The sequence below is a fragment of the Callithrix jacchus genome, chromosome 15 (assembly GCF_049354715.1).
Source record: "Callithrix jacchus isolate 240 chromosome 15, calJac240_pri, whole genome shotgun sequence".
Classification (NCBI taxonomy): Eukaryota; Metazoa; Chordata; class Mammalia; order Primates; family Cebidae; genus Callithrix; species Callithrix jacchus.
Genome location: NC_133516.1, coordinates 73,523,610 through 73,538,277, shown reverse-complemented (window position 1 = coordinate 73,538,277; position 14,668 = coordinate 73,523,610). Strand labels below are relative to the sequence as shown.

Below are 14,668 nucleotides of genomic sequence, written 5' to 3'. Positions count from 1 at the left end.
TAGAGGGAGACATGGGTTTCTCCTTGGCGGGCACCCCTCTCAGTACTGCAGAGTGTCCCTGTGTTTCTGCAGCCAGGCAGGGACTCCAGGCCTGCTTGAGCCTAGGAGGTTAAGGCTACAGTAAGCCGAGATCACACCACTGCACTCCAGCCTGAGTGACAGAGTAAGACCCTATCACTTGGCAAAGCATGGTGGGACTACAGGAGGAGGCTGGGGTGGCTCTGGGGTCAGCACATTCAGGACCACACATGATCAATAGGCTCAGGCTGATGAAGTCCCCTCTCCTCCTGGGACAACAGAAGCTCAGGGGCAGCCTGGTGGGTTTTCTATAAAGCAACATGCAGCCATTGGAGGGGCTACCCTGGGCTCTGCCATTAGGAACTTCCTATTTCTTACGTGGAGGAAACTTTTCTCCAAAGCAGTGAAGGTACCAAAGACACAAACTGAGGGCCACTGGCATACTGAGCTTGCTGCATGGGTTATCAGGTTTTCATTTTCTTTAAGTCCATTCTTTCAGGTTGTATTTCCAGCTTTGCTTTGGAAGCTCTGGCCACTCTGAGCTCACATTCCCTCAAAGCCCCACGCCTGGAGCAGAGCAGGGGCTGCCTTGAAACAGGCCCACCCACTTCCCAACCCTGCTCCTCTCTGCAGTGAACAGAACAGTGAGGATCCAGAGTGTGAACCCCACAGACTGGGAGGAGTATGTGCCACGCAAGACAGCACTGGGGTTCACGCTCCTGCAGGGGCCCCGGCCTGGGGTCCGTCCCCATCATTCTCTCACCTCTGCTGGGGCACTCAGCTGCTGCAGTTGCTCGTCATGGACTATTTTCATGCAAGTCCATCTTCCTCATTGGGTTGCCAAAGACAGGGGACACAGGCTCAGGGGCCACGGGACTCAGGGACTAGGAGTGGGGGTGGACGTACATGAGGCTGCACAGACCTGAGTGCTCAGTGCTCAGATGAATCCTCTGAACCTTTTCAAGAGCAAGAGATCTGGAAAATTTGATTTTTTTTTTTTTTTTAGCGGTTTTGCTCTGTTGCCCAGGCTACAGTGCAGTGGTGCAATCATAGCTCACCATAACCTCGACCCCCTAGGCTCAAGTGATCACACCTTGGCCTCCCGAATAGTTGGAACTATAGGCACACACCACCATGCCTGGCTAATTTTTAAGATTTTTTTGTAGAGATGAGGTCGTCCTCTGTTGGCCAGGCTGGTCTTGAACTCCTGGGCTGAAGTGATCCTCCCACCTCGGCCTCCCAAAGTGCTGGGATTATAGGCAAAAACCACTGTGCCAGATGGAAACATTGTATTTTTTAAGTAATATTTCCCGGGTTTTAAATGTTGAAAATGAATTCATTTTTTAGTAATAATAATATTCTATAAGGAAAATAAAATACATCTGCCAGCTAGGAGGTGCAGCCTCCAATTAGGAGCAAGGAGGTTCACCAGATCCCATGCTATCTGGTCAGCTGGTGTCAAGAGGGAATTAAAGTCTATGGCCATACCACCCTGAACATGCCTGATCTCATCAGATCTCAGAAGCTAAGCAGGGTAGGGCCTGGTTAGTACTTGGATGGGAGACCTCTTGGGAATACCGGGTGCTGTAGGCTTTGTTAAAAAAAAGGGGCAGGGGGGGAATAAAACTATCCCCTGTAAAATGTTCTGATCATCTTTTCCAGCCCAGCCCAGGGCTGCTTCTGAGCACCTAGCTAAGTCAGATTCTAGCCAGCCCTCGGGGAACTAGGCATGGTGCAGTGGATAGAGACAGATAATTCAAGCAATGAAATAGGATGACATCCTCCTGTACATGAATGGAAAGTTTCCTGAGGGATTCACAAGAAATTGCTAGTACCGTTTTCCTCTGGGAGGGAGGCCAGTAGGCAGCTGGAGCTTCTGCTTGCCTCTCTACACCCTTCTCATCTGTCTGGATCCTTACCATGAGCATGTGTTACTCTTACAATTTTTGTTTTTGTTTCTGTTTTTGAGATAGGGTCTCACTCTGTCATCTAGGCTGGAGTGCAGTGGTGTAATCTCGGCTCACTGCAGCCTCAACCTCCTAAGCTCAAGCCATCCTCCCACTTCAGGCCCCTGAGTAGCTGGGACTAATCTTTGCATTTTTAGTAGAGATGGAGTGTCATCATATTGGGCAGGCTGGTCTTGAACTCCTGAGCCTGAGCAATCTGCTCAACTCAGCCTCCCAAAGTGCTAGGATTACAGGCATCAGCCATCACGCCTGGCCTCTTACAATTTTTTAAATCTCTTTTTGTTGTTACAAATGGGTCTTGCTATATTGCCCAAGCTTGCCTCAGTCTCCTGAGCTAGACCTATTCTCCCACCTCAGCCTCCCAAGTAGCTGAGACTATAGGCCCACACCACTTTTACAATTTTTAAAACACAGAAACATTTTTTAAATGAATCTGGATATAAATAGATGTGGCAATACCTTCACAACATTGTAACCCCAATGCACAGAGAGCCCAACAAGGCAGTAACCACATCTATGGGAGGGAGAAGGAAAGTAGCACTTAAGTTAAGGGGTAACGCTGTGGGTGGGTTAGAGAATGAATAGTAGTTTTCCCAGGCAGACCAGAGGGAATGTTTCGAAGACTCAGGACACCAGTAGTTGTGGGGATCACCAGGAAAGGTTTTGTGGCGTTTGTGGAGGGGTTAAGCCTTGAAGGAGGGGAGAATAGGACAGAGATAGGGTTAGGGCGGGAAGTGTAGCACAGGCACAGACAGAGAGCACAACTCCAGGGACAGTGGCATCTGGCTGTGGCTCCATGAAGGCCATCTCCCCAGTGGCAGGGAGTGGTGAGGACCTGGGTTCAAGTCCAGTTTCTGCCACTTACTTGGCGTGAAGCCTTGAATTTGCCCTATCCATGTCCCGTTTGCTCCCCTGTTAAAGGGGGGATGTGTAGCAGGGTGTAGTGGTACACGCCTATAGTCCCAGCTAATCAGGAGGTCCAGGCAGGAGGATGGCTGGAGCCCAGGAGTTTGAGGCCACCCTGAGCAACATAGCCAAACCACATCTCTAAATAAATAAACGGGAGCATGGAACTTGTGTCCTACTGAGAGAGTGTGCCAGAAGCACCTGAGAGCCACAGCTAAGGAACTGCGCACACGCTGTGAGGAGTTGGCACAGGTCCGCACTGCCCCAAGCAGGGTCAGCCCAGGAGAGGGGCTGCCCCACCCCTCGCTGCCACACAGGCCGGGAAAAGCCATGGCTCTCCAATGGGCATCCATGCTCCAGGCTAAGCAAAGGCTCTGCAAAGCTGGGGCCAGACAGCCTCTCAGTGTCTGCTGTCTCCTCTGGCCCTGAATCACAGGCAGCCACAGGGTGGCTCTGGTGACAGACGGTAGGCTCTGAGCAGGAACGTCAGCCTGGGAATGTCCTCGGGTCCCCACAGGACCTGACACGGAGCCGCCACTGGAAAGAAGCCCAGGGCTCCCAGGCCGGCGCTGCGGGGACAGGCCCGGGGCAGAGGCGCTCCAGGTCACTCTGGCCACTGCAGAGGCCGAGGACACGCGGGGTGACAGCCCGTTCCGGAGCCAGTCATCAGGCGCCAAGCCCCGCTGGGCTCCTCGCCGCCGCAGGGCCTTTCTCTGCCCTTCCCGAGGCTCAGTTTCCTGAACTGGAAGCTGACGGTGCAGGGGCAGCCGGGAGGAGCCAGGGCGTGAGGACGTGGGTTCCCGTCACCCCCGGCTCGGAACAGCAGCGCCGCAACAACAGCTGGCATTCATCGAGCCTCCCAGCAGCACTGCGAAGCGATCTCGGGGAGAATTCCACGCCACAGCCGAGGAAACTGAGGCAAGCAAGGTGACACATAGCCGGGGAGTAGCGGGCGGGCGCCTAGGCTGCCACCGCGCTGAGGACCGGCCCCTCTGCCCGCCTGGAGGCGCGTGTGGCCTAGGCAGGGGCGCCCTCTGGCGGCCACGGGCTCCGATTCCCCGCTGGCTTCGCAGGCGTGGGCCAAGACAGCCGCGCTCTCGCCAGGGCCAAGGAGAAACCAAGGCTGTCCCTGGAGCAGCAACTTTGTTCAGAGTCATGGAACACGTCCACGGGAGAACTGGAGGAGGAGGCCAGACTTGCTGCTGGACAGCTGGCACGTGGACGTGGGGTGTGACTCCAGCATTTAATGGAGTGCCTGCTGGTATGGTCCCATGACCCCCAAACGTTGAGTCCCTAAGCATGGGGTTATCCTCTTTTATGGATGAGCCCCTTGAGGCTCAGAGACCTGTCCGACTCTAAAGCCACCCATTGGGACTGACCCCAGACAGCCCCTTAACAGCCACTGGGTTCCACTGGGGCCAGTGGAGTGTGGCATGAGGCAAAAGGGACTGTTTACCCTCTGAAATGTGAGCTGAACTAGATCAGTGTTTTGCCAGCGTTCAAGTCCACCTTGCAGCGTGTGCAGGATGCACTATCGCACGTGTTCGTATTCACATCCTAACGCCAGGCCTGCGCAGTGCTGATGGTGGGCACTGCCTGATGCTGTCAGCTTATTTGAGGATCACACCAACAATCACAGTCTGGTTAGAAATTAATATGACCCTGTTTTATGAATGGAAAATGGAGGCTAAGAGCAGCTGAGCACATTTCCACAGTCACACAGCCAGATGGCGTCAAATCCAGCAATCCAACCTGGGCCACCCGTTTCTGGCATCTGCAAGGTGGAGATGCCAGCTTACCCAGTTCCGCTCTGCTCAACCCATTTTTGTTTTTTTTTGTTTTTTTTAGAAATGGGGTTCACTATGTTGCCTGGACTGGTCTTGGTCTTGAACTCCTTCCTGGGCTCAAGCCGAGTACAGGAATTAAGCACAAGCCATCACCCAGGCCTATATTCTTTTTTAAAATTTATCCTTATATGAAATTTTGTATCTCTGACATAAGTGGAAAATCACTTTCACATGGCTAAATACAGGCAGCTGTAAAAATCAAATAAAACATATGGCCAGTGAGGTGGCTCACACCTGTAATCCCAGCATTTTGGGAAGCTGAGGAGGGAGGACCACTTTCACCCAGGAGTTTGAGACCAGCCTGGGCAACACAGTGAGACTTCATCTCTTAAAAAAGAAAAAAAAAAAATCAATCAAATACAATTTACATGAAATAAAGTGATCCAGTTCTGGCTAGAGAGAGAATGGTCAGCAGAGAGCTTGGCATTCTAGACAACGGTCCATCTTCATTGAAGAGGTTTCCATGTTACAAGTGAGTGAACTGGTGGGGCACTGCCTGGTTTTCTCCTGAATCCCACCCCACTGTGGCACAGATTTCACTCCCCAGGAGCAGCAGCACCCCCTCCCAACCTCCAACCTCTCCACTGCAACATGAAGCATGCAAGACGAAGGTGTGTGTGTCACTCACTGTGGAATGCTCGTGAGACTCAGGGAAGACAGAGGCATGGGTGTCCATAATTGGGTGCAGGTGGTGAGGCACAGGAGGAAGATGGTGGTGTGGGTGTCCATCTCTGCTGTAAGGTAGAGGGCAGACCCCATGTAGATCTAGGGTCACAGGTTAGCCTGGATATAAGAGTGGTGACTTAGATGACAACTGAAACCAGTGCCATGGTCTGAATGTTTTTGTCCCCCGAAAATGTACTTGTTGATGTCCTCATTCCATAGTGATGGTATCAGGAGGTGGGGCCTTTTGTGGGGTTATCTCGGTCATGAAGGAGGAGTGCTCACAATTGCACTCCAGGACCTGATAGCAGAGCCCTTGCTCAGCGTGCCAACTTCTGCTGCGAGGACAGTGAGGACACCATCAGGCAGCATCCTGGAAGAGAGCCCTCCACAGAGCCCGCCACTTCTGGCACCCTCATCTCGGAGTTTCCACCCTTCTGAACTGTGAGAAAGGAATGTGTTGTTCTGACTGCCCCAATCGTTATTTTGTTATCACAACCTGAACAGACTAAGACAGCCGGCAGAAGCATGTGCTGCTGATCCACATGGGTCCAGGTACATGAAAACCCACCACGTGTTCCCCGGGGTGCACACACACCTGTCCCCATGCATCTCACACAAGATGCACTGGCAGTGGGCAAGCGGAGGGAAGTTGGGGCTGGGAAGCAGAAAGACGCAGCAAGCCCAGAGGGTGCCCTGATCTGATGAAAAAGATAAAAATAGAACGAACTAGAATCAAATGCCCCACACAGGGCCTGGCCTGTTCTGACCCCCAGATCCCCCACACCCAGCTGTGGAGCCTGAAACAGCTGCTGTGTTATCTGTGCCTCTGTCAGCCGGTGTGTTGCCTCTGTGCCTGGTCCATGGCAGAAAGAACTTAAGTGACTTGCCTCAAAGTCAGCCAGCTGGCACAAGCAAGGTTCAGGTCCAGATAGGTGGGATCCCACCTCCTGCCCTCTTCTGACCTTTGCCAGCCCCAGGCTGCCTCCCACCACACACACACACACACACACACACAGAGACGCACACACACATCTGTACATGACATGCACAAAGGACAGCCTCAGGTCAGCCTCCATCTCTGACAAATCCCCCCACCCCATCCTCTGGCCCTGCTCCTCCAAGGCTCCCAGGATGTGGCCCAGTGGCCCAGCCTCAGGCTGCACCTCTCTGCTGGTGGAGAAGGAAACCCTGGGCTCTCCAGCAGAGCTGCAGGTGCTGGCAGTGAGGCCGTGCCTTCATCCACATCCATCCAACACGCACTCCCTGTGTGACTGGACCCACTTCCTCTACTCCAGGCCTTTGTGCCATACACAAGCTCCAGCCCAGGGCCCTAGCCTGATGGAGACAAGTGGTCGGGAAAGTGAGCAGGCCTCGGGGCTTCATGACAGGCCCCAAGGGCAGAGGGGAGAGTGACAAGACCTAGAGCTGAGACTTAGGAAAGTGACAGGTGGCTAGAGTAGTGGCTCACGCCTGTAATTCCGGCACTTTGAGAGGCTGAGGTGGACAGATTGCTTGAGCCCAGAAGTTCAAGACCAGCCTGGGCAACATAGCAACACCCCATTTCTACAATTAAAAAAATATGTACATATTTAATTTTTTCTTTTTTTAGACAGAGTCTTGCTCTGTCACCCAAGCTGGAGTACAGTGGTGTGATCTTGGCTCACTGCAACCTATGCCTCCCTGGTTCAAGTGATTCTCCTGCCTCAGCCTCCTGAGTAGCTGGGATTACAGGCACGTGCCGCCACACCTAATTTTTGTATTTTTAGTAGAGGCGGGGTTTCATCATGTTAGCCAGGACGGTCTCGATCTCTTGACCTTGTGATCCACCCACCTCAGCCTCCCAAAGTGCTGAGTTTACAGGCATAAGCTACCACACCTGGCCTATATTTAAATTTTTTTAAAGAAAAGAGACAGGTGCTCTCCAGAGCAGCAGCATGTGGTAGCACACAACGGCAGGGTACACTCACCATGTGAGCACATCATGCAAAGTGTCTCTGCACACACGTGTGCCCTGAAGCAGCCTGTGTGCCTCTGAGCGGCTCTGGGAGTCTGTGCATGTGTGCATGAAGGGGAGAGTCTGTGGGAAAGGACGTGTAGCACAGTGGGTGAGAACATAGGCTCTGAGACTGGCACGCCGAGCTCACATGCGTGCAAGTTCCCTCAGTAACAAGAGTGGCAGCCAGAGCAGCACCTGGCAGGGCAAGCACGAGCGGGCTCCTTATCATTTCCACTCTGCAGGCATCTCCGTGAGCTGCACGAGGTCCCTGTGGCGGGGACTCTGCCCACTCCCTACTGTATCCCCAGGGCCAGGGGCATGGCAAATGCACATATCTGGCATGCATGGATCTGCCTAGCGCCAGGTGTGCATCTGCGTGTGTTCACTCATGTGTGCATGTCTGTGAGCCTCAGGATAGTCAGAGGTGTGAGAGTGGCAGGTGCATACCTGAGCATTGGAAGGGCTGCATGTGCATGGCATGCATATGACATGCACAAGGACACACACACATATATATATATACAGACACACGTGCACACACAGAGACACATGGACATACACACACACACATACACACAGAGGTCACAGCCCAAAATAACACCTTCCTGGAGCTAACGCCTCTCCTTCTCCCTCACCCCAGGTGTGTATGGATTCCCCCAACCCAAGCCTCCTTCCCCAGATCACCCCTCTCTAGCCCTGTCAGGTTCAGAAGGGTCTCATCCTCAGATCAGCCTCCATCTCTGACAAATGCCCCACCCCATCCTTTGACCCTGCTTCCCCAGGGCTCCCAGCACATGGCCCAGTGGCTGTGTGCCTTCTGCACAACCCCCATAAGAGTAAACGTAAGACAGAGACAGAGAAGGCCCCACACTGCTAGAACAGGTCAGAGGGGTCAGGAAGGATCCACGTTGCATCACAGCACCCCCAACATTCACTGAGGCAGCCAGGAGACCCACCGTGGGGATCTCAGACCCCTCTTGTCCCAGCACTGTGGAGGCAAGGATCCCTGGGGCCCTTGAGATCCTTTCAGAGGGTCCATAATTATGTGATGGTGATATTGACAAATGTGACTTTTTAGTTATTATCTAAGAAAATGTACCAACATTTGAAAGATCCTGCATAATTTATTGAATCAATTTTCCACCTTTTTCATGTAACTAGTCTTGATTTTAAAAGATCCATTCAAAGTATCTTCTCCCTCCACTGAGGCTGCTTCTGGAACTCTCCCTGCACTAACTGGCCCCAGAATCCCAGCAAACCAATGCTAGAAGGCCCTCTGACATCTGTCATTGTGCGGGAAGACTTGAGGCCCAGAGAGGGCAGGGCCTTGCCCAAGCTCACACAGGTGCTAGCTGCAGAGGGACTGGTCCCATGTCTGCCTGTCTCGGCGAGGGCTGGCTCCTCCCTCCCTCCATGCCTACAACTCCAACCCCATGTGTGCTGAGACCTTGATCCGCAGTCTGAACCAATGAATAAATGGACATTTATAAAGCACTTTGTAAACAGCTAAACTCAGTTCAAACCAAAGGGTTATATTGGTCACCTGCTATCTGTCAAAGGAAAAGACTCCTCCTGCTCCTTGAGCAAACGCTGCACCAGGGGCTTTCCCAGGTGGCACACCTCTGAGCTCCTTCCAGTCCTTGTAGCGTTATGGTTCCCATTCTCCAGGTGAGCAATGTGAGGCTCAGAGAAGAAAAACAGCAATCCCTGAGCCTTGAGTGGGTCAGACACCATCAGGAGCCTGGCATAGGTATGAGTGCTCCCTGATGCAAAGGCTGGGGTGCATGAGTGCCGGGACCGTGCAGGCACCAGGATCCAGGCCTGGGGGAGAGGAAGCTGGAAGCTGAGGAGCCGGAGCACTCTAGAGGGCAGGTGTGAAAGAGACCTAACTTGGAGGCAGGAGGTCCTGCGGTCACCAGAGGCCTGGCTGGGGGGGCGAAGGGGCCAGGAGAAAAGAGGCTGCAGGATTTGTGGCCGCCCAGCCCACACCCTGCTACGCAACCCTGCCCAGCTCTCAGCTGTCCTGGGTCTCAGCTCAGGAGTCTCCTCCAAGGGAAGCCCTCCTGACCTCCAGACACATCCATTTATCACATCACCCATTTTATTTCCTTCATTGCATTTATCACTATCGTACTGCCAGTGCCCAAAACAGTGCCCACCACAAAGTGGATTTTTTTTTGGGGGGGGGGGTGTAGTTTGTTTGTTTTAAACCATTCAGATTGCATTTATTTGTAAAAATAGGCATGCAGCCCTCCCTCTGGTCTTCCAGTCCCTGTCCCTCCCAGGGCAGGGCCTTTCCAGAACACTCCTGTTTACCCTTTGAGTTGCTGACTTTCAGAAATCACAATGAGCACCAATTTTTCTGTTACTAGCTTTCCTAGTCACCTATGAAAAGGGCAAAAACCTCAACAATACATAAACCACACAGAAGAGGGCAAATTCACAAGGAAAAATGACCAACCTTGTCCATCGCTTAAAAATGGCAAATGGGCCAGGCACGGTGGCTCATGCCTATAATCTCAGCACTTCAGGAGGCCGAGGCAGGCAGACAATTTGAGCCCAGGAATTCGAGACCAGCCTGAGCAACATGGTGAAACCCCATCTCTACCAAATACACAAAAACTGTTTTTGTTTTCAAGACAGGGTCTCACTGTGTCACCCAGGCTGGCGTGCAGTGGTGTGATCATAACACTGCAGCCTCAACCTCCCGGGTTAAAGGATCCTCCCTCCTCAGCCTCACGAAGTGTTGGGAGGACATTTATAAAGTCCACTACACTCAGTTGAGGATATTTGTTAAATGAATTGATGCGCTGCCTCTATTTAAACTCTACTGAAAGAGAGCACCCAGTCTAGGGAGACAAACAATCCATTCCACTTCAGAGAGTAAGGCCCAGTGGTGTAAGGTAGGGACCTCTCAGCCCACCTGGACAACAGGGAAGGCTGCCCGGGAGGCGAAGCTTCATTGGGTCTTCGCTGATCTCCTCCTCAGTGCTAACAAAAGCACAATTTCTCAGGGCTCTTCCATGAGATCTCTCCCTTAAGCCCTCAATCCCTCAGCTCAGGGGTCTCCCTCAGCTCTATAGGGACCTATTCATGGGCCCCTTCTCTCCTGGATCCTCAACCTTTGTGTCCCTGTTACTTCTTTCCCATCATCATTTGAACAGGCTCCTGTCTATCCCACAGTTACAGACTGACTGTCTGCATCCCCCCAGAATTCCTACATTGAAACCTTACCCCCTGTATGAAGCATTAAGGGGTGGCACATTTGAGAGGTGATTAGGCCATGAGGGTAGAGCCCTCCTGAATGGACATTAGTGCCCTTATAAGATACCTCCGAGAGTTCCCTCATCTCTGCCACCATGTGAGGACATGAGAAGGTCCCATCTTTGAACTAAGCAACAGGCCCTCTCGACACCAAATCTGCCAGTGCCTTCATCTTGGACTTCCCAGCCTCCAGAACTGTAAGAAGCAAATTTCTATTTATAGCTACCCAGTCTACGATATTTTGTTATAGCAGCCCTAACAGACTGAGACACTCGTCTTAAAACAAATCTTTCTGGATTCTATCTCATGAGTGGAGGTCAAAAAAGAGCCTGGACTCCTCCCTCCTCGCCATCCCCCTCAGGCAAATCCTTCGATGGCCCCTCCTGACGGCCCTCCCTTCTGGCCTGCCTTTCCTGGTGCACAGTACTTCTGTCTGCTCCCTTCTGTGACCCCTGCATTTAGTCCTGAGCCTGTCACACTACATGTGGAACCAAGGGCCTGACAGAAGCTGAGACCTTAAAGGGCTGGGCTGGGGACACCATAAAGGGCTTGGCCATAGTAGGAGACAGGCTGCCTCATTCAGCTTTTGCTTCAGCTCTAGCCCAGTGTGAAGGTGCTCTCTTCCCTCCATCACCTCCCACACCTGTCCAAGCAGGTGACAAAGCAGTCCCCAGATCTCAGGCCACCAGCCCCAAAACCAGGCCAGAGTCCCAGAGGCAGGCCCAGCTTCAAAATGGCGCCAGGTCTCATCCAAAGCATCAGGCCTTTGCAGAGGCCATGAGCCCTGGGGTACACTCGGGGGCATTTCCTGTCTGAGCCTGCGGCCCCCAACCGCTGGCAGCATGGGCTTCCGGCGGGGCTGCGGCCGGGGCCTGCACTATCAGCTCGGCACCAGACGCCCGGTCAGGATACTTGTGGTGAAACTGTGAGGGCGCACTGGGTCCTTGGGGTTTTCTCCCATGACAGCCTCTAAGACAAATGGAAGAGAGAAAGTGACACCCAACCCTTCTTCAGCTGTGTTTTCCCCTCCCTGAGCCAGGGTCCAGGTTGCTGGCTGGGGCCTGCCATGCGACGACCTATGGCTATAGGGACATCCCAAAGCTGCAGCCATGAAGGCTGCCAGGGCCAAACCACTAGTGTCAGGCATCTTGGCCAAGGCTGGACAAAAGGGACTGTGGCCTGGGAATCTGAACAGGAGTGGGAGTGTGTGGGTCACTCCTATGCGGCCATGTGAGGGCCAGAGAGGATATGCTGGATCCAACACCAAATGAGAGTTATCAGATGTCTGAGGCATGTCACCTTGAGCTAAGGGATGCCTGGCCTGAACCTGGTTTTACACCCAGGGCCCCACTTCACCTCCTCCCTGAGATTTACTAAGGGGAAACAGACTAGGCTAGAGCTGAGGCAAAAACTGAAAAGCAAACCCTGTTTACTACTGGGGAAACAGGATCAGGGAAGCGCAGGTCTGTCAGTGGTCTAGGGAACTCCGTACCAGCAAACGAGGGATGTGAAGAGGTCCGGGGTAGGGAAGGCAGCGCTGGATGCCCCACCTGGCCCAGGGATGCACCCAGCACAGGATGCTGGGGGAGCCACTGGCCTTGGCCAGCCCAGCTAGCCCTGCGGCCTTCCAGGGCAGCGGAAAGCCCAAGTCCCCATGGCTAAGCCTCTCAGCAGCCCAGTGGCCCTGACCCTGCCGACCCCAGACCCAGTCCCAGTCCGGGCACAGGCGGCCGTTTACGAGCCCACACCCATAGGTGGCGCCATAGCCGGAGAATTGTCAGAGCCGCTCTGCCTCTAAATTAGGAGCAGCACCACGCATGCGCGACTTTTCCAGCCCAATCCCGCACTCTGCGCCTGCGTGTTCGGCCTTACTCCCTGGCGCCCCCTGGTGACGTGCCACAATGTTTCAAAGGGACACCAGGGCGCAGGCGCAGGTCACTGCTCAGACCTGCGAAAAGCCCACCAGGCCAGCAGAGAGCGCCTACCAACCTGCATGCGGGCCCAGCGAGTTCTCTTGGTTTCGGCTAAGCTGACTGCTCCAAAAAACGGAGAAAAAGTTTCAGGAAGAGTAAGATGAGTAAACAGGAGAGCTGGTGAAGCAGCTGGCCAAATGGCCCGAGGTGGTATGCAGCCGCGGCCAAGCAGCCGCCCGGGGCTTCCCTAGGGGAGCAGGGGCTGCGGCAGACGCTTCCCAGGCATGCCAGGATATGCACCCTTCCACAGGAGCTCCGGAGGCCAGGCGTGCATGGGGCCAGGTCGACGGGCACACCACTTCACAGTGGTGTGAAGCACAGGTTAAACACGGCCTCCAGGGCTTCCAACCCCCAGGACAGGACGAATCCTCCGCTCCTGGCTCAGGCCAGAGCTTAGGGTCGCAGGACTGGACCGTCACTGTTTAACAAGCACTTGCTATATCGCATTATGACCTAATGTGACCCACACGGCCATCCTAGGAAGCAGGTAACACAACCCTGCTCCATTTTGCACGGAAAGACTTGCCTAAGGTCATAGAGAGCAGCAGGCCTGGGATTTCCTTCCAGGGATCAGACTGCAGAGCCCCACTCTGGAGGGTCCTCCTTCTGTCCATCCCATCCTTCTACTGTCCTTGGACCCCCATTTCCCCTCTGCACAATCTCTTAAACCTTATGTTCAACTTCTCATTTTCAACCAGAACTTTCCCAATGACATTTAACACACTTGGTGTCATCCACCTTAGAGCAGAGCATCCAAGCTGCACATCCTCCTGGAGGCCCTCAATCATCCCTTTCACAACCTGTTTCACAGCGAAATGTACTGTCAGTATCCAGAGAAAGCCTCACTTCCATCCAATTCCCATCCCCACACCAACACAGTTCTCAAGTGACCAATGGGGTAAAAGGCTTCAGTAATCCACTCCTACAGCCACAAGGCACTGCCCAGTCTCCTCTTCAGCCACAGCATTTGCTGATGGTTCACTCCTAGAAACATTTTCCCACTTGGCTTCATGACGCCACACAGTCCTAGTCTTTCTTGTCCCAGGTTAGGAGAGACCTGGTCTTTGTCAACCCAGGTGGCCACTATTACTTTGTCATAGTAATATTCAGTTCTGGATCTCTTCTTATTCTACACCCTTCCTAGGCACTCTCACCTGCCACAGCCTCCTTCTCGCCTTTTCCATAATCATCTCTAGGCCCAGCAGCCCGAGATTTATGATTTCCACACCAGACCTTAGAATCCGAGGGCCTGACTACCTACCTGCCCAGGGACATTCCCACTTGGATGTCCCAAGTACCTCAATTTTGCCGTATCTGGTTTTCTACAGACTTCCCCAGTGATCCCTCAACCCTCCTGCCAATATTAAAGCTGTTTGTAAGCCACTCATGCAAACATTCAATAACCCAACTAAGTGTCATAGATTGAGCTGAACACCTAGCTGTTAACATAAAGATCAGCATATCAGATAAAACTCCTGCCCTATTGAAGCTAGTTCAGTAATCACACACATTCCAACTGTGGTAGATGAGGTGGAGGAGAGGTATAAAGGAAAACGAGCGTACCACAGGTCTTGACTGAGTGTGGCAGGCAGTGGACAGCTTCCTGACCCAGTAACCTTAAGCTGTTGCCTGAAGCTGAGCAGGAATTCATTAGGTGGAGACAGGGAGTGAACCCCCACAGAGAGGAAAGAGGGCAGAAGGCCTCTCACTCACTGGCACTATCAATTACCCACCTGACCTTTCAATCCTTTGCCCCTTGAGAGGAACCACCTCTGCTTTGCTCATCACTGTTTCCTTGATGCTGAGTAAAATGTGACTCACAGGAAGGATGAAAAAACTACAGAAATGGAGGCTTCACTCCACTACTCCATTCTGTGACCTAAACCACTTTACCTCTTTCAACATTCTGGTATTAGAATACCTCAGTGTTCTAATATGTAAAATGTAAATGCTTGCCTTGCAAACTTGCTGTGAAGCAAATCTGTATATTTAATGAATAAAAAGCACTTGATAAAAGCACTATTCCCAAAA

At 52.8% G+C, this 14,668-nt stretch overlaps 1 non-coding gene across 1 annotated transcript; it reads left to right on the top strand.

The window, feature by feature from the left end:
• The first annotated feature begins 1,492 nt into the window (after window positions 1-1,492).
• On the top strand, window positions 1,493-1,611 carry LOC118148205 (5S ribosomal RNA). The gene has a single exon (XR_004734980.1). It is a non-coding gene; the product is annotated as a 5S ribosomal RNA (ribosomal RNA).
• Window positions 1,612-14,668: the final 13,057 nt, after the last annotated feature.